Raw genomic sequence first — 19,753 nt, 5'->3', positions numbered from 1 at the left:
TGGGAGGCTGGGGGTGGGGTGGGGTGGTGGTGGTGTGTGGATGGACCGTTATACTTTCTCTAGTAAGCATTTCCTCAGGAATAACAGCATAATCAACCACACTTGTACAGCACATTAGCATCTCCAGAGCTCTTTAAGCGATCTCATTTATTCCTTACAGAAACTTGAACGCGCGTGCTGTCACTTAACAAATAAGGAAGTGGGCTCAGAAAAGCAACATGACCAAGGGTCACAGAAACTGCCAGCAGAGACAAAGGGCCTTAAATCGAGTGCTCTATTTATTTAAAACACTCCAGCAGGGCTATTTTTAAAACTGCAAGCAAAACCTCAACACAAGGCCAGATTTTTTTTTTTCCCTTGCTACTGGACGTGAACAAGAATCTTTAACAAAACATTAGCGTGAAAAAGTGTCAAAAGAGGCCAGAGAGTTAACCCAACCAGTTGCTCCCACGGGGGTAGGGGGGACCCACATACACCATGGCGACGACAGGCGGCTGAGCCTCGTCACCAGGGACACCAGCGGCCCCCAGGTGATCGCAGGGTGCAGTGGGGTGGGGGCCTCTGCTTCGTAGGGTGGTCCCACCCTTCTCCAGGCGAGGTCAGGGCACGGGTGGGGGGTGTGGCTTCGAGGCAGCAGTGGCAGAAAGGCTGGTGCTCCTCCGTTCAGGTCAGCCACTCAGCCGTGTTCGCCTCTCTGCGACCCCAGGGACCGCAGCATGCCAGGCCTCCCTGTCCATCCCCAGCTCCCGGAGCAGCCCCACGACGTGGAGGTGGTTCTGGCCCCAGCCAGAGGACCGACTGACACAGGTGCCAGATGGCGGTTTCCCCCAAAATGAGCGCTCGCACAGCTTCGTGTGCAAGATGTGCAACCAGGGCTTTGTATCTTTGCAAGTTACTCAAGAAACATGAAATTCCTTTCATGTCGAACCTGTTTTTGGGGGGTGTTTGTGTGTGTGTGTGTGTGTGTGTGTGTGCGTGCAGTGGTTAATCACATGGCATGAAGAAAATCCACCGAAGTGCGCAGGTGTGCTTGTGGCTGACGTCATTTGCTGTGATTTTAAACGTTAACAGATTTTGCTTTAGAGCAAACTTTAGGTAAGTGGCATGTAACATGAATCAAATGACTGGGGAAACTAAACTGATTCCACTCACTGAGCACCTACTAAAAAAAACAAGACAAGACACACTTTACCAACAGCTACGGCTACAAGGGCCTGTGGGACGAGGTCCATGACGTTTTACTGGAGCCTGACATTCACTAGCAATTCAGAGGAGAAAGTGAAGACCATCATCCTATATCAAGCCATTTTTTTATGATTTGGAAGAGGTCCTTCACCACCACTTACTAAACTGGATTTTAAAAACTGCATCTTGGGGCAAGGCCTAGGTAAAGACCGCTTCTCTCAGTGCCACTTCTGACAGCATGATGGATTCCTTAAACTACACATTTCTCTTCCCCCTTCGAGTTGAACAACTCCATTCCGACAGCGAGACGCCCACTCGCTCGGCTCGTCGGGGCCGCTGCAGTTGCTGCTCAGCTGTCTGAGCCAGTGTATCCCTGAGCTATGTGGTCAGCCCATCCTGAGCACGGCGGCCCTCCTCCAGCTTCCGGGAAGAGCAGCTGTCCGAGCCCTTCACCCCACAGCCCGCGGGGCTCACCTACATGAGGCGGCTCTGATGACAAGCAAGGGTTAAACTCCCCACGGCTGCATGTTAAGGGAGCTTATCTGTCACAAAAAAAAAAAAAAAAAAATCGACCCAGAAGTTTAGGGGCTTAAAACCACCAGAGCCGTTTAGATGGTCCATCCAGCCTTCACTCAACTGTCGGGCACTTTGGTGGGGATACTGGAAGGCTGGAACTTTTCTCCATGTGGGCTTCTTCACGTGGCAGCCGGATCCTAGAGGCACACACTCCCCAAAGGCAGGAAGCAGAAGCTGCCAGGTCTTTTAAAGACTAAACGCTGAGGGAGCCCAGTGTCCCTGCCTCTGCGTTCACAGTGCTGGCCGATGCCAGGGGAGGGGAGACACACCGCCTCGTGATGAGCAGGGGTGGTGATCCCGGCAGCCACCCTTATCTTCCACGCGGTCTTCTCATGTTTTCTCGAGGAAGGATGTCTGCCTACAATCTTCTGGATTTAACCAGGGTCAGGATGAAATCTGCACTGAAGGTCAAACAGCCGACTACCACTGTAGTCCAAAAACGGAGCATGTTGCCAATTGGAACTTACTGAATGGATAGATACATTAGCCCAACTCGTTACGAGGTCATAAAGCCCTATCTACAATACCCAACTGTCAACAACCATACAGGGTCACACAAATGGAAAACAAACAAGACCAGCTTACCTTTCTCTGCCCGACATTTCAAAAGTGAAGATGGAATCTAAAGACACGTAAGGAAATCTTTATGACCTCACACATTCCTATATGTCCTGTCTTTAGGGATCTCAGCAGAGGCTAAATATGCGACACAGAATTTAGGAAAGGAAATAAGAACTGCCTTTTAGGGGGAAAGGGAGTTTGAGATTAGCAGACACACAGTACATATCCTATGATGGATTATCAACAAGGTCCTACTGTTTTAGCACAGGGAACTATATTCAATATTCTGTGATAAACCATAATGAAAAACTATATGAAAACGAATGTAAATATGTATATAACCAAATCACTTACTGTATAGTAGTAATTAACACAACACTCTAGATTAACTCTAATTCAATAAACAGAAAAATTTTAAGCGCCTCCCTATCATTTTCATCACAAGCGCGGGCGGCTGCGACAGCGCACTAAGCGTGGCCGAAAGGAGCCACCCCACGTCCGAGGTCAGGGGCTAGAAGCCGGGAGGACCGCATGCCCGAGGGGCGGTGGCCAAGAGGAGCTACCCCGCGTCCGAGGTCAGGGGCGGCGGCCGCGAGTGCCAGGCTGCGACAGTGCAGGAACGGCCGAGAGGAGCTACCCTCCGTCCGAGGTCAGGGGTGGCAGCCAAGAGGAGCTACCCTACGTCCGAGGCCAGGGGCGGCAGCCAGGATGAGCTACCCCACTCCCAAGGAGCTGTGGCTGCGCGGGTGCAGGAGGGCCTAGAGGAGCTATCCCACGTTGAAGGTCAGAAGGGGCGGCAGTGAGGAGATACCTCTCGTCCAAGGTAAGGAGCAGTGGCTGCGCTTTGCTGGAGCAGCCGTGGAGAGATACCCCACGCCCAAGGTAAGAGAAACCCAAGTAAGACGGTAGGTGTCGCAAGAGGGCATCAGAGGGCAAACACACTGAAACCATACTCACAGAAAACTAGTCAATCTAATCACACTAGGACCACAGCCTTGTCTATCTCAATGAAACTAAGCCATGCCCGTGGGGCAACCCAAGATGGGCGGGTCATGGTGGAGAGGTCTGACAGAATGTGGTCCACTGGAGAAGGGAATGGCAAACCACTTCAGTATTCTTGCCTTGAGAACCCCATGAACAGTATGAAAAGGCAAAATGATAGGATACTGAAAGAGGAACTCCCCAGGTCAGTAGGTACCCAATATGCTACTGGAGATCAGTGGAGAAATAACTCCAGAAAGAATGAAGGGATGGAGCCAAAGCAAAAACAATACCCCGTTGTGGATGTGACTGGTGATAGAAGCAAGGTCCGATGCTGTAAAGAGCAATACTGCATAGGAACCTGGAATGTCAGGTCCATGAATCAAGGCAAATTGGAAGTGGTCAAACAGGAGATGGCAAGAGTGAACGTCGACATTCTAGGAATCAGCGAACTCAAATGGACTGGAATGGGTGAATTTAACTCAGATGACCATTATATCTACTACTGTGGGCAGGAATCCCTTAGAAGAAATGGAGTAGCCATCATGGTCAACAAGAGAGTCCAAAATGCAGTACTTGGATGCAATCTCAAAAACGACAGAATGATCTCTGTTCATTTCCAAGGCAAACCATTCAATATCACAGTAATCCAAGTCTATGCCCCACCAGTAATGCTGAAGAAGCTGAAGTTGAACGGTTCTATGAAGATCTACAAGACCCTTTAGAACTAACAACCCAAAAAGATGCCCTTTTCATTATAGGGGACTGGAATGCAAAAGTAGGAAGTCAAGAAACACCTGGAGTAACAGGCAAATTTGGCCTTAGAATATGGAATGAAGCAGGGCAAAGGCTAATAGAATTTTGCCAAGAGAATGCACTGGTCATAGCAAACACCCTCTTCCAACAACATAAGAAAAGACTCTACACATGGACATCACCAGATGGTCAACACTGAAATCTGGGATTATATTCTTTGCAGCCAAAGATGCAGCTCTATACAGTCAGCAAAAACAAGACCGGGAGCTGACAGTAGCTCAGATCATGAACTCCTTATTGCCAAATTCAGACTGAAATTGAAGAAAGTAGGGAAAACCCCTAGACCATTCAGGTATGACCTAAATTAAATCCCTTATGATTATACAGTGGAAGTGAGAAATAGATTTAAGGGACTAGATCTGATAGATAGAGTGCCTGATGAACTATGGACGGAGGTTCGTGACACTGTACAGGAGACAGGGATCAAGACCATCCCCATGGAAAAGAAATGCAAAAAAGCAAAATGGCTGTCTGGGGAGGCCTTACAAATAGCTGTGAAAAGAAGAGAAGCGAAAAGCGAAAGAGAAAACGAAAGATATAAGCATCTGAATGCAGAGTTCCAAAGAATAGCAAGAAGAGATGAGAAAGCCTTCCTCAGTGATCAATGCAAAGAAATAGAGGAAAACAACAGAATGGGAAAGACTAGAGATCTCTTCAAGAAAATTCGAGAAGCCAAGGGAACATTTCATGCAAAGATGGGCTCAATAAAGGACATAAATGGTATGGACCTAACAGAGGCAGAAGATATTAAGAAGAGGTGGCAAGAATACACAGAAGAACCGTACAAAAAAGAGCTTCACGACCCAGATAATCACGATGGTGTGATCACTGACCTAGAGCCAGACATCCTGGAATGTGAAGTCAAGAGGGCCTTAGAAAGCATCACTATGAACAAAGCTAGTGGAAGTGATGGAATTCCAGTTGAGCTATTTCAAATCCTGAAAGATGATGCTGTGAAAGTGCTGCACTCAATATGCCAGCAAATTTGGAAAACTCAGCAGTGGCCACAGGACTGGAAAAGGTCAGTTTTCATTCCAATCCCAAAGGCAATGCCAAAGAATGCTCAAACTACCACACAATTGCACTCATCTCACATGCTAGTAAAGTAATGCTCAAAATTCTCCAAGCCAGGCTTCAGCAATACGTGAACTGTGAACTTCCAGATGTTCAAGCTGGTTTTAGAAAAGGCAGAGGAACCAAACATCAAGTTTCCAACATCCAATGGATCATCGAAAAAGCAAGAGAGTTCCAGAAAAACATGTATTTCTGCTTTATTGACTATGCCAAAGCCTTTGACTGTGTGGATCACAATAAACTGTGGAAACTTCTGAAAGAGATGGGAATACCAGACCACCTGACCTGCCTCTTGAGAAACCTATATGCAGGTCAGGAAGCAACAGTTAGAACTGGACATGGAACAACAGACTGGTTCCAAATAGGAAAAGGAGTAGTCAAGGCTGTATATTGTCACCCTGCTTATTTAACTTATATGCAGAGTACATCATGAGAAATGCTGGGCTGAAAGAAGCACAAGCTGGAATCAAGATTGCCAGGAGAAATATCAATAACCTCAGATATGCAGATGATACCACCCTCATGGCAGAAAGTGAAGAGGAACTCAAAACCCTCTTGATCAAAGTGAAAGAGAGTGGAAAAAGTTGGCTTAAAGCTCAACATTCAGAAAATGAAGATCATGGCATCTGGTCCCATCACTTCATGGGAAATAGATGGGGAAACAGTGTCAGACTTTCTTTTTTGGCGCTCCAAAATCACTGCAGATGGTGATTGCAGCCAAGAAATTAAAAGACGTTTACTCCTTAGAAGAAAAGTTATGACCAACCTAGACAGCATATTCAAAAGCAGAGACATTACTTTGCCAACAAAGGTCCATTTAGTAAAGGCTATGGTTTTTCCTGTGGTCATGTATGGATATGAGAGTTGGATTGTGAAGAATGCTGAGTGCTGAAGAATTGTGATGCTGAATTGTGGTGTTGGAGAAGACTCTTGAGAGTCCGTTGGACTACAAGGAGATCCAACCAGTCCATTCTAAAGGAGATCAGCCCTGGGTGTTTTTTGGAAGGAATGATGCTAAAGCTGAAACTCCAGTACTTCGGCCACCTCATGCAAAGAGTTGACTCATTGGAAAAGACTCTGATGCTGGGAGGGATTGTGGGCAGGAGGAGAAGAGGACAACAGAGGATGAGATGGCTGGATGGCATCACTGACTCGATGGATGTGAGTCTGAGTGAACTCCAGGAGTTGGTGATGGATAGGGAGGCCTGGCATGCTGCGATTCATGGGGTTGCGAAGAGTCGGACACAACTGAGCGACTGAACAGAACAATCATTTTGAAGAGCAATAGGGACAGCGTAAAGGAATAACGTGTGTAATTAAATAGTTAATAAAGGGACAAAGTATGTAATTAAATAGTTCATCCCACTAGGGGTCTGTAAGTAAAAAAATATGGGAGACCCCTGTAAATGAATGGTTACTCAAGAGAGCAGCTTTGCTTAACCATAAGCCCAAGCAGGCTTGCTTATAAACAAAACCATGCCACAGAAGCACAGGACATGCCCCTGGACAATAAAACAATGGAGACATGAGACACGCATCCTGCCAGCGAGCTCAGCAAGTTAGGGATCCCTAGGACGTGCTCTCTGAACACATAAAACACAGTAATTTGTGGACCTGGCTTGGGCACGTAGGGATAGTAAAACTCCCCTGCTCAACCTGGAGGAGGAGCTGGTGATGGACGCAGGACGTCCACTCAAGAAAGAGGAAGGCGTTCTTCTCTCCCTCCCCACTTCTCCTTCGATTATAAAACTGTATCCCCATGAGTGATCTTGGGGCCTGGCACCCTCCTGCCCACCTGCCTGTGAGCCTCAGAAGCGTCCTATTCTAACAAATCACTTCCCATCTCTCACTTTGCCTCTCGCTGAATTCTTTTCTGCGCTGAGACACAAAGGACCGTGGTACTGGAGGCTCTTCAGAGCCCCCGAAACGACACCCAGATGGTTTGCAGAGGCACAACTGGAGTGAGGAACCCTTTATACATCTCAAAGGTGGTATCAGGTGCTAAGTGCTCTTCCTCCAGAAAGTCAGATGACTTGTATTTTTAAAAACAGCTACTTTTTTTTCCCTAGGCTCCAGAGAAGCTGGATCGAAATTCGACTTTTTTGATCTACCAAGGTGCTTCCACGTGAGCTATGGACAGGACACAACCTCTGACGTGAAGGCGCTGGGGTCTGGGCTCATCTTCAACGGCCCGAGGACCACCCCCTGCTTCCCTCTCTGCGCTCAGTGTCACTGTGATCCCCCTTCGCTCCCCCAGCTCCCTTCACAGGACCTCTGCGGGCAGGAGAGCAGGTTTCTTCTGCCCGCGCGCTCTTCTACCCTCGCAGCTCACCTGTCAGACCCGGCCACACTCAGCCACTGAGAGGGCCTCCCCTGGCCACCCTTCTTCACACAGGCCTCCCCACCACTCTGTCTCAGCCTCCTGTTTACCTCCTTTGGCATATTTACATAAATGCTCACTTCATTTAGTTGTATCTTTTTACCATCTAGCATAACTAGAGTAACTGGAACACGAGCCTCCCAAGAGCATGGCCGCGTCTCTCTTACGGAACACTTGCACCTCCAGAGCCGCATCTAGGAGGTAAAAGGGATTCAGAAGGGTCACGGATCCTCCCTGACCTTCGGGTTCATAAAGGAAGCAACAACAAGCAAACCACAAACTGCTCTGGAGTTCATTAATTTTTTTTGTTAAAGGGAGGAAGTTGCATTAAATAATATTAATTTCCTGCCAGCTTTACCACTGAATTATAGCTTATTCCACAGCTGTTACCTAGAGACTTGGGTTTAGTAAACAGATACTATTTAATCAGTTAAATTTCCAATAAATTTAACACTGCAAAATCTTAACACAAATAAAGATTTGTGTGGGGTAAAAAACTATCCCTGATCTTATATTACATTTTAAGTATCTTAAAGGCATATAAGAAAAATCTAATATATGGAAAAATCAGAAGTAATAAAGTCTTTATATTTTTCATACACTGGAATTTATCGTCTATACCAGGGATGATGTCCAATCTATAACAAACTGCAGTCCTATGTTTGAAGTTGTAATTTGCTGACAATCTCATTTCAAGCACATCCAAAATTAGCAACTAATTCTTTACACATACTTTATTAATAGACTCCTGAAATTCAGAGATAAGAGAGAAGCACACTCAGTGTGAAGTAGGGAAAACATACAAAAAGAAAAATAAAGGCTCACTTTAATACAATTATTATCAGATAAACATAATCAATGAGGTTAACTCAATTCCTACATTTTTATCCTATTCAACAGCAAAAGACACAATATGTGCAATTACATAACTGTTGATAAAATTACTTGATATAATCAACTGTACATCATGGTTTATAATTTGGTTTTCATACTTTACAGAGCTAAAGGGTGACTTTTAAATTTTGACAACTCTTTGGATTTAATGAAAATCAGAAAGAACTTTCCTAGAAATACATCTAGGGGAAAGGCAGCCACTATTATAAAGTGATCTTCGTTTGGCCTTTAAAAAAGAGGAGAATAAATCATTTTTGCTACACACCAGAAACTAACACAACATTGTAAATTAACTATAGTTCAATTAAAAAAAAAAAAAGGAGAATAAACCATCAAACCCTTGAAAGTCCTTAAAATCTGAAGTTGCCGACACATGGTAGTTTAGTGACTCATAAAATCTTTTCTAAGAAAACTTTTCATTGATTTTTTTCATGGTTCTTCCATACAGTCCAGTAGAAAATTCATTAACCCTAAAAGGATAAGCACAAAACCCAGACAGCAATAAAAATTAAGATGAACCACAAATGTGTGCACGAACATAAAAGCAGATGACAGGTTTGCTGGGCCCCCAATCCCTAAACACCTGGGAAGAACTTACATCTCCTTCAGATGGAATAATTGTAAAAAGAACTCACACTGATCAAGCACTAATACACTGTATGTGCCAAGAACTGTGCTAAACAGCTGGCACAGATTCTATCCCACTGCATTCTAAAATCTTAAAATAATCTGATTCCAGACATGCTCCAAGGAAAAACAAGAATAAAATAGGCAAAGGGACTGGAAAGACAAAAGGCAGATCACATGCTTTATTCAAGAAGAAGGACTCAAATCCTTACTCTCAGCCTCATTCTATAAACAATCCTAACAAGCTTGCCTAAACACCTGCTGAGTCGTTAGCAGGTAAAAGGAAGGCAGGTTACTATACTGATGGCTATGCTGCTGCTGCTGCTAAGTCGCTTCAGTCGTGTCCAACTCTGTGCGACCCCATAGACGGAAGCCCACCAGGCTCCCCCATCCTTGGGATTCTCCAGGCAAGAACACTGGAGTGGGTTGCCATTTCCTTCTCCAATGCATGAAAGTGAAAAGTGAAAGGGAAGTTGCTCAGTCGTGTCTGACTCTTCCCGACCCCATGGACTACAGCCTACCAGGCTCCTCCATCCATGGGATTTTCCAGGCAAGAGTACTGGAGTGGGGTGCCATTACCTTCTCCGATACTGATGGCTATAAAAAGTGGTAATTGACGAGCAAGAAAGATGGAAAATCAACATAAGCAGCAAACTCGTCCCAAAGATCATGGGCGTCTTGAGAGCTTTAATGATGATGCAAAATGTATTATATATCTTATTAAGCCCTGATGGCATCATTAAGAAAAACTTCCATAAAGAATGACTACATTATACAATAATCCTTTGCTGTGAGGGTAACAGTCAAAAACAAACAAAACAAAACATAGAGATATGCTTGGAATGCTCAACTTCAGACAGCGCGAAAAGGAGTGCAGAAGCGTGTGAACCGTCCTTGGAGAGCTCACCTGTGAGGCCCCCAGACGCGGCTGGAGTAATAAACACTCCCTGTGCTGGGCGCCGGGCTTCCCGCGTGGCGCAAGTAGTAGGGAGTCCGCCTGCCAACGCAGGAGACTCAAGAGACACGGGTTTGATCCCTGGGTTGGGAAGATTCCCTGCAGTAAGACATGGCAACCCACTCCAGAATTCCTGCCTGGAAAACTCCATGGATAGAAGAGCCTGGTGGGCTACAGTCCATGGGGTCACACAGTGTCAGACATGGCTGGACACACACGCATGCACCAGGCGTAGCAGGAACAGCAGTGGTTTGGGCACCAGGCCTCCTGGCATCAAAGCTCTGCGACCCTCTCCCTGTGTGCCTTCGGATAAGCCATATGCTTGTTTGTTTAAAAAACGAGACACTGGTGCAGCTAACCTATAAAATCCTTTTGCATTTTTAATATTCTGCTTTTAAACATTACAGGGAAGAAAGCACCTATTACCACTTCTTTGAAATTCATGAAGGCTTGACGCCTTGTCAACACTTCCAAGAAGTGGAGTTTTCAAAACCACAAAAATGCACTCTGTTAATATTTACAGAAGGAAGATAACTTTCGTTCCCTGGAGAACAGTCACATTTGCAGGTAAGACCTAACAGGGCAGACCGGTCTTGCCTGTCTAGAACCGGGACCCCACTTTCACCTGCTCGTGGCGGTTGGAAATGCAAGAGAAAATTATTGCTTTCCTTTCGAAGCAATTTGGGGAGAGAAATTTTTCTCCATGTAAGTTGCAAATATCCAACTGTAACACACTGTTGCTCTTAACACGTAAGCCTCCTTGGAAAGGAAATGTACCTTGTGGACTAAGCCACAAAAGGACAGCCCACTTCCAGGATGGGCCACCACACAGACAAATGTATATTTGGAGGGGGTGATGAGGAAAGAACATATAAGAATAAATGCACTACATCAGTATTTACACCAGGGGTGACTGATTAACTCCGAGCCGAGATTAAGGTGGTCACTAGTACTAACTTCTTAAACTAGTTGTTCTCAACCCTGGCTGCACGTCAGAGTCACCTGGGTGCCATCCCCCACTCCCAACAATCACCCACACCTGGCCATGGGGTCCTTTAATGAGCTGGATAATCAGAGTCGATGAGATTCTCCTTACCAAATCGGAATCATCCTTGGCAGATTTCATTCTGTTAGGAGTCTGCCTATGAATAGGCAGAAAGAGCAATACATTGAGAGAACTGAAAAATCTGATGACCAGTGGCTTGTGCTGGACAGAAAGTTAATTTTAATACTTAATTCTTCCTGCTGTGTTGAACTATTCAAACCCCATTCTGAATGCAGGGTGTGGAGAGAAAGGAAAAAAAAAAAAAAAGGCCCTCAGTAGGCCTAGAAATGCTTGTGAGAACCTAGGATGATTTTCTGAGTTGTGAAGCAATGGCTTTTTAAGCTGCTATCCTGTAGATAAAGACCATTTAGTCCTATCCCGCCCCCAACACAACCGACCTTCCCTGCCCCTCCACCCCCCCACCCCAACCCCCACTTCAGGGAAGTCTTCCCGCATCTGTTTTGCTTGGCAACACACACCAGCATTCCAGCACAGGCCACCTGGCCACCGAGACAAGGTTGCAACACATTCATGTGGCAAAATAAGAAACCTGCTCAAAAGGAAAAACTATCTGCCCGGAGGGTTCTGGGAGCTCAGATCAGCGGACTGCAGGGCTCCGCTCCCTAAGGGAGGCGCCTCCGAACCACTTGGTACCCTGGCCCTGACCCCTTCCTGGTCGCGAGGCTGAGACACTGTTCCCAGGCCCGCTCTCTCTAATGGAACTTTCCACTCTCCGAGGCCTCCGTCGGCTTCGGCAAACCCAGCACCTCTGCACAGGCCTGAAGACGTGGGTTCCGAGAAATGAGGAGCCACTTTCTGATGCCTTAGGCAGGACGTCAGCACAAAACACTGGGGCTTGGTATTTCCCTTTGTTTCAACCCATGTTATCAGGGAAACTGTTGCTGGGACAAAGGAGCATCAATTTCCTCAGCAGCGACTTAAGAATACTCTCCCGGGCTCACATCTTCTCCCTGCACCGAGGCTGTGACCGTGTTTCAAGGCCTCCGTCTGTCAAGGAAGCACACGATGAACCAGAGGACAAAAACAATGACCTCAGAAACCGGGGAAAACAGATGCAGCAAGCCCTGCTCCGGGACACGACTTCTGAAAGGCCTGCCTTTCTCTGGGGGTGAGGCCTGCAGGCTAAACGAGCTATTTTAAACGCTGCAGATCTGCTCTGCAGCCCACACATTATTCATCAATGGACAATATGCCTTACAATAAATGCAATCTGCAAATCAGGAGCAGACTGCCTGGTGCAAAAGTGCAAAAAATAAACCCACCCACATCCTGCTGTGACACAGGCAGCAGAAAGCCTCTTGAAAGAACACTTGCTTAAGGAGAATAAATGCTTCCCATTTTCCAGGCCCTGCGCCACCACAGGGACGGTCTCCTGTACTCAGGTCTGACGGTCTGAGAACTGAGGCTAGACTAACCAGCCTGAGAAAACGCACGACTGTTCCAAGGTTCTGGAAGAGGAAACGCAGCCAAGGTTGGGGCTCTGCCCACCCTCTAAGGGGACGGGCGCAGCTCTGAGGCCTCCCTCTTTCCGCCTGCAGGCCCCGTCCAGGAGCCGGTGCGGGCCCTGAGGATGTAAACAGGATCGCACGTGCCATCAGCAGCCTCCTCCCTCCATACGACACCCACCCCACCACCACGGGCTTCGAGGCCTGGACACCCTGTCCCTCTGCACCCGCTTCAGCCCTGTTCACCTCCACACCCATCCTCCTACCTCCAGCCAGGTGCTGGCAGAATAGGTCTGTGGAAGGCAGGCAGGTAGGAAAGGAAGGGATTCACTCAACTCCACATTTGATGGCAAGAGAGGAATTATTCATGCTGATCACCACACGCCCCCACCCCCCCACCTGCCAATTCTTTAACAACCGTTGGCATTAAGAAACAACAGGTTGAAACTTGCTAACTGTGATCAAGGAATTAAAATTATTGGGCAAATACTCAAATCACATCACTGGTGGTTTCTACCTTCAGTCTTTCAAAACATGGCTCCTCCCGCTGACCCACTGAGACAAATCCCGGTCATCTTTCTAGATCTGGTTCCGATCTTCCCCTTCCATGACATCACTTCTGTCCATCATGACCCACAGTGTCCTGTCCTATGTATAAGCATGCCTTAATGGTTGGACTCTAAGAGGCTGGGAAGACTGTTCTGTAGAACTTTCTGTTCAGTGGATAGGACAGCTCAGATGAGGCACGTGTGCCCAGCAGAAGCACTGACTCAGGAGACCCCACACAAAGCAAGCACTGGTACCCGCCACAGGCAGCGGGCGACAGACTGCTCACAGCGCTTCGCACGCTGCACGTTCAAAGATAATTACTGCACGCTTGTGAGACACAGAATATTCTCAAGTATGAAAATAACACCCTCAGTTTCCTCATCTTTAAACTAGAAGGGTTAGGGTTAGGGTCTACATAATTCTTAAGGAAACTCGCATCTCTAAGTTGATAAACACAAAACAAAACACGACCCTTGCTGCATATACCCATCAAAGGAGAGCACTGGACTGCAGGATACAGGAGCATCTCTTGCTAATATAATTTCAACCAAGGGTGTAGGCGGGCCCTTAAGCACACTGTGTTTATATAAAACGATTTTCCGCACTTTGTCCTTTGCTACAGCATCTGGGTATCCTCATAATATATATGTGAACACGTAGATTATTGTATCAGGATTTTAAAAAGAAAACAACAAAACATGGCTTCTACCATAAGAGACTGAAAGTGAAAAAGTGAAAATTAGTCACTCAGTCATGTCTGACTCTTTGCGACCTTGTGGAGTGAAGCCCACCAGGCTCCTCTGTCCACGGAATTCTCCAGGCAAGAACACTGGAGTGGGTTGCCATGTCCTTCTCCAGGGGATCTTCCTGACCCAGGGATTGAAGCTGGGTCCCCTTGCAGGCAGATTCTCTACCATTTGAGACAAGAGGTTAACAAACTTAAATACTGAAATTACATTCAAGTGTTTAAAGTTATACTACAATTAAGCATCTCTTTTTTCAAGTGGAAAAGCATGATCACGAAGTGCACACTGAACAGATACTAAGCTTGAGGTGCTTTTACTCTTGAGAAAGGTACTATAAAGAACCCAGAACGAGGCTGTTAGTATACAGTGTTCAACCCAGCCCAACTCCTTAGGAAAGTGAAGAGCCCCACAGCGGACCTTCTAGCCTGAAAACCTCTCTGCTGTGAAGACAGGCTAGGTTCTTCGGCTGGAGCTCAGGACACGTGTTTCAGTTTTTCTACTCCATCTTGACTTTTCTACTCAGCTCAGTTTTTAAACAATCGGACCACAGCAGCTTTTCTGTCCTCCTTGAACAGTCAAATACCTAGCTGGGTATTTTAAAAGAAAATGGAAAAAAAAAAAACCCTCAAGTATGATAATGAAGCTTTAAAAAGTCACTCAAGGAACTGGATGAGTGATGACATATGTGGGTCATTAAATATATTTTAAAAGTTTGTCAGTTCTGGATTATCCCACAGAGAGTAAGAATAAAAAACCATACATCTATCAAACTATTTGAATCCTTACATACCCAATATAATGACATCCTTACCCTGTCTGAACCTCCCAGCAAAAGGTAAGCAACAAAAGATCACGGATTAAAAGCAGATTCCTCAGAGTTATTAGATGAGAGATGTAAATGCCACCTAACTTGCCCTGATGTATAAAAATGAAGCCCCAAAAGAAGGCTATGTAAATTCTGAAAGGCAAATTCACCTGGGGAAACGCTGGTCTTTTCCCGCCTGGAGGGACTTTCTGCTTACTATGTATAGCTCATAATATTCAGTACAAAAATAAACAAGTTGTTTTAAAGAACAGATAGTTGGGGCAGACACCTGAAGGAATCAAAACCAAGTATTTGAACACTAAGTGTGCCCACAGTGGGCTTCACTTGTAGCTCAGTCGGTAAAGAATCTGCCTGCAATGCAGGAGACCCGAGTTCAGTTCCTAGGTCTGGCAGGTCCCCTGGAGAAGGAAATGGCAACCCACGCCAGTAATTCTTGCCTGGGAAATCCCATGGAGAGAGGAGCCTGGAGGGCTATAGTCCCTGGGGTCACAAGAGTTGGTCAAGGCTTAGCGACTAAACCACAAGTGTGGCCACAACAGTCAAACCAGAGAAAGCAGGGTCCCTTTCAACTCAATTGATGATACTTCCATGACCTTTTCCTTCCCTTGAAGCAGTCTAGTCCAAAGTGTCAGAACAGCCCTTGGTTCTAAAATGATCAGGGTATAAAAAGCAGGCTTGGTGAAATTCAATCTACTTCATCCTGCAGCCTGAAGACTACACTTCCTGTTAAGATGTGGTGATGCCTGGAGACCCCTGAGGAGTCCATTCAGGACACAGCACAAAACAGGCAAGACACTGACCATTTCACTCAGGCCCACCATGCAGCCCACTATTTCACTGCCATTCCCTCTTGCCCAAGGAAGGACAGCGAAATAAGTAAAAACAAGAGATTTTAAAAAGGAACATCCATTGGAAACATCATGCATCCGTGATACATACTGTGTTGAGATTATTTCTGAAAATCTTTCCACCATCTCCATCTGCCCAGAAAAAATCACCAAGCTCCTAAACGACACATTTTAGTGCATATTTTTAACACTCTGTCCTCTCAGGCCTTTTTCACCTTAAACTGGAGCTGGCTGCACATCGTGGGTAGACTGCTGTCCTCTCTTGTGGAGGACATGGACTGTTAGGCTGCCTGGTACGAATCAAGGGAACTAGATGATTGCAGACAGGTTACCAAGCCTCTCAGTAATCACCAGCCAACTGTGGAGTGGGCTTCCTGAGCTGCTTTCGGCATTCAGAATGGAAACTTAGATATTCTGGTATTCGAGCATTCAAGCAACAGTTTCAACACCTTCCATGAATTCCTGCTTTTTCCTCATTTTTTGCAAATGTCTTAGAGTTTAAAAAGGACAATGTATTTCTGGCATTGATCCATTTCAGCATCAATGCAGTTGATTACTTTTATTAAAAAAAATCTGCTTGATCAAATTCCACAGACTCCTATTCAGAATTTTTACCATCTGAGCTACAGGGAATTGACTATTTAGATTAGCCCCAATTAATTTTAAACTATCAACTATACAGAGACACGTAACGTTGATTAAATTTAAGGTAATTCTTACATGGAGTAAATATCTTCCAGTATTGTGAAGTTTTGAGATAACAATTTTCTTATTAGCATGTATTATAAAATTGTAGTTTTAGTTCAATGCCGAAGAACTCTGCCTCCAAGCTTAGCCAAGAGAAGCAGCTGCAGCGTTTATGAAAACCCTCTAAAAGGCAGTATCCAATAAGGCCTATTCCCAAATACTGCCCTCATTTGTAAACCACACAACGTGGAAATTTTGTACAGATAACGTTAGATTCCTGCTCAAAAGCCACAGCCAGTAAGAAGGAAAGACAAACAACTGGAAACATGGCCTGGTTTAAAAAAAAAAAATATATATATATAGATAGATAGATACACACATATACATAGCCAAAACGACATGGCAAACCAGCAACATGTCTGAAATGCCAGCAGATATAACTATGTTTAAGTTTCAAAATTCAATCGCGCAAACACAATTAAAGGTCCTGTTGTCCGAGGCAGAGTGACAATCTAAATGCAGTGTCCTCAAGGCCTGTGGCACCACAGGGCACTGTTAGGCCTTGTGACGCTGACTGAGGGGCAAACACTAGGGAGGCCTGAGATGACAGTACACGGGAGATGAAAGCCAGTCACCGAAGCAAACGATTCCAGGTGTTCCTTAAGTCTCTGTGGCCCTGTGTCTAACGCCCTGTGATCAAAACCCGACTGTTCACAGCAACCGAATTACCTCCCTTGGGGAACAATCTGTACCTTACAGAGATGTGGGTAACAAAGGAAAAGGCCAACACAGCGCCTCACTGGAACCTCACCATAAGCCCGCGAGTTGGGTGTTTTTAGCCTCCTTTTTCACTGACAAGGGAGAAGGCTCAGAGAGGGAGTCTCACCTCCTGGGGCATGTCAGGAATCTGCAGAGCCCAGTCCACTAGGCCAGTGCTCCAAGGCACCCATCGAAGCCGCCATCTCCAAAATCTTCAGCATTAAAACGTCACATCACAGAAAGCACTGAGCTGCTACACAGGTGTTTGACGTGCAAAGATATAAACATATTTTTTAAATTCCCATCCTGCTGCTGCTGCTAAGTCGCTTCAGTCGTGTCCAACTCTGTGCAACCGCTATAGATTCCCATTCTACATAGATACAAAAAATGGTAGATAGAATGTGACACTGACATTAGGTGTGTGTCATTAGTTATCACACCTAATGACAGTTTCACATACCTTCACTGGAAACAGTAAATCAACAGTTTTACCATATGGTGGTCGGAAAAGCTGAGCGAGGCAGTCGGATGGTTCTATTAAGTGAAATAAAGGCCAGCACCGATCCAATTGTGAAGTGCTACAGAGATGTGAGTGTCACCTGCAAGCCCTTTGTTTCCGTGTGTACACACCTATACATTATCACGTACACTTTTCACTAATCCCTCTAAGGTAAATTTCAAGTTACATAATATTGGAACACAGCTGCATACAACCAGGTTGAGCGAGACCACTGAAAAGAAAACCTCACAGAATCCGATCAGAGACCAAGTCAGTGCAAGGACGACCAGCTACTTTTTAAACCTCTACACTTTGGTGGCGGTGCTTTTAAATAAAGAAAGAATGTGCCTGCAATGCAGGAGACCTGGGTTTGATCTTTGGGTTGGGAAGATCCCCTGGAGAAGGGAATGGCTACCCACTCCAGGATTCTTGCCTGAAGAATTCCATGGACAGAGGCGCCTGGCGGGCTACAGTCCATGGGGTCGCAGAGAGTCAGACACGACTGAAGGACTAACGCTTGTACATATTTTCCTAGAATTAATCTTTTAAGGTAAAAAGGAGACACCAACTAATACTAAAGTCAAAAATGTTCTGTAGAGTCGAATCGCCCTGTCTAAAAGAGACCTAAACTAAATTCTCCCCAAACAAAAAGAGCTGGGGTGTTCCTCTGCCATTCAGTGAAAGGAATTGGGAATCACAGAAGATTGCCATGCCGCTTCTGTGACATGTGTATCCACGGGAAGGGCACGGGGGGAAATTTAGAGAACCCAGGAAGAAGTAGAGGAAGCACGCTCTTTCCCTGTAGCCTGTGGAGTGGGTGTCAGAAGTGTTCTCCCCCGCCCCCCGGCCCTTTGATCTCTGTTTACATTTTGAATTCTGTGTCAGCAAGAAACAGAGAGTCCCAGAAACTTTCCAAGGACTCAGTGTGATATTATATACACGGTGGACCTTAAACATGTAATGACATTATTAATGGGATTAGAAAACCGGCTCCTGAAACTTGTAGGATGCAGAGCCAAGCAGTTGCTATGCACGAAGGCATCGAGCAAGGGTACAGAAACCCTGATAAACAGGATCCCTCTGCCTCAGAGTCACTATCATGCAGTTAGGAGGAATCCAAAACACTAATTCAAGAAAGTAACTAAATTATTCACTAAATAACCATTAAAATGTACAAAGTAAACTGGTAAGGTATCAGCATTTTGAAATATTGTAACATGGTAACTAATAACTCTAAAAAAATCAATTCTATCTTACTTCACAGACTGGGTAGAAAAAAAAAAAAATCAAGGCTCACAAGAGGTCCCTGGAATCTGATTAGCATTTTTTTTTTACAATCATGTTGCATTTTAAATTTATTCGTGACAGTCATGACAGGATGTCTGGGAGGCACTGAGCAAAGTTCTCAACAAAATAGCCTTGTAATAAGGTCTAAGGCATGGATCGTGACATCTGAGCACATTCGCAAAAGGAATCTTGAAAGGTTTTCCCCATCAAGAAAGATTTTTGACATCATTCAAAAGACCTGACTGTAATCGATTTTTCATGTAAACTAATAATGAAATGCCCTTCTGTCCAAAGCAGCAGATATTTGAAACGTCAAAAGAGCTTGGTGGCGGCCAGACTGTAGACGCCCAAGTGAATGTTTTCCCTCAAGATAAATAAGGCCGTGGCAGCTGCTGCCTACACTTAACACCCCTGCCCATTTGAAACACGTACAAAGTGTTGAATGGAGCCGACAGTTTTGTTATGAGACAAGTTTTGTTTTTGCTTCTCGAAGAAACAAGTTTTCACTTAAAAGAAAAAGCCAGCTTCCTACCAACCCTTCACAAATTTATAGAAGTGTACAAAAATACAAATTCAAAAATAAAAACTACTATGCTCTAGATGGAACTTACTTTCCACAAAAAGCTCTTTATTCTAGAACTTACATTTCCAAATGTGAAGAAATTTTATTTTCCACTCTAACAGCCCTTGAAAGTTAGAATGGCCCTTGCATGTAAATTACACACAGTGTTTGGTATGTTCCACTTGTTTTTTTAATCCCGGGAGAAACGTCAAGCCAAATGAGACTGTAATTATAAAAATCCATTTGTCCTCAACACCTAACTGCAAAATGATTTAAAAGTCTGATAAGTTGTCAAAACTCAGGATATGCATGTTGTCAATATTCACGTGGTAGGTGGTCCAAATTCAGCATGAAAATATGCTGCCCAAAGAAGTCTACACCTGTCGTGATGGTACTTTCTTGGGATGAAGGTTAGATGCTATTATCAGAA

General features: G+C 45.2%; 1 protein-coding gene across 50 annotated transcripts in view; it reads right to left on the bottom strand.

Moving 5' to 3' along the window:
• The window catches only part of NEDD4L (NEDD4 like E3 ubiquitin protein ligase), a 375,462-nt gene that overhangs the window by 131,245 nt on the left and 224,464 nt on the right, over window positions 1-19,753 (bottom strand). The gene's annotated exons all lie outside the window — the stretch shown is intronic.

Source organism: Bos grunniens, chromosome 24, assembly GCF_055505025.1.
Source record: "Bos grunniens cultivar Pamir isolate PY7600 chromosome 24, Bosgru_T2T1.0, whole genome shotgun sequence".
NCBI classification, from domain to species: Eukaryota; Metazoa; Chordata; class Mammalia; order Artiodactyla; family Bovidae; genus Bos; species Bos grunniens.
Note: the sequence above shows the minus strand (reverse complement) of the source record. Positions and strands in the feature narration are given on the sequence as shown.